A 951-nucleotide genomic window follows, 5' to 3' on the forward strand; every position below is an offset into this window, starting at 1 on the left:
CACTCCATGTTCCACTAGATTTGTTTATTTCTACCCCAGTGCTTAGTACAGTGTCTGGCACATAGTAAGTGTGTAAATTCCATTATTATTATTATTATTATTATTCCACATGGGGTTTACAGTCTTAATCCCCATTTTCTTGTCCTGTTTTATGTTGTCAAGTCATCTCCGACCCATAGCGCCCTCATGGATGCATCTCTCCCAGAACACCCTACCTCCCTCTGCAATCATTCTGGTAGTATATCCATAGATTTTTCTTGGTAAAAAAATATGGAAGTGGTTTACCATTACCTCCTGCCATGCAGTAAACTCAAGTCACCGTCCTCGACTCTCTTCCATACCGCTACTGCTCAGCCTGGGTGAGTTTTGATTTGGAGCAATCAATCAATCAATCAAATTTATTGAGCACTTACTGTGTGCAGAGCACTGTACTAAGTGCTTGGGAAGCACAAGTTGGCAACACATAGAGCAGATTACCTTCCACTCACTAGCCACTGCCCAAGCTAGGAGTGGAATGAGTATGCCTCTGCTTGACTCTCCCTCCCTTAGCTGAGCCTGGTAGACTACTTGAAACTCTCCAGGTGTGATCCTGAGAGGGGAATCCCATTTTACAGATGAAGTAATTGAGGCCCAGAGAAGTGAAATCACTTGTCCAAAGTCACACAGAACCCATTTGTCAGCTGTGTGATTTTGGGCAAGTCTCTTAACTTCTCTGTACCTCAGTTACCTCATCTGTAAAATGGGGATTAAGACTGTGAGCCCCATATGGGACAACCTGATCACTTTGTATCCCCGCCCCCCCAGCACTTAGAACAGTGATTCACATATAGTAAGTGCTTAACAAATGCTTTAGAGAAGCAGCATGGCTCAGTGGAAAGAGCACGGGCTTTGGAGTCAGAGGTTATGGGTTCAAATCCCAGCTCTGCCAGTTGTCAGCTGTGTGACTTTGGG

The 951-nt window shown here is 44.6% G+C and overlaps 1 non-coding gene across 1 annotated transcript; it reads right to left on the minus strand.

Moving 5' to 3' along the window:
* Window positions 1-461: 461 nt before the first annotated feature.
* Window positions 462-599, minus strand: LOC119929277. Its single transcript, XR_005451409.1, has one exon. It is a non-coding gene; the product is annotated as a small nucleolar RNA SNORA7 (small nucleolar RNA).
* Between the last annotated feature and the right edge of the window lie 352 nt (window positions 600-951).

Source organism: Tachyglossus aculeatus, chromosome 5 (assembly GCF_015852505.1).
Source record: "Tachyglossus aculeatus isolate mTacAcu1 chromosome 5, mTacAcu1.pri, whole genome shotgun sequence".
Taxonomy (NCBI): domain Eukaryota; kingdom Metazoa; phylum Chordata; class Mammalia; order Monotremata; family Tachyglossidae; genus Tachyglossus; species Tachyglossus aculeatus.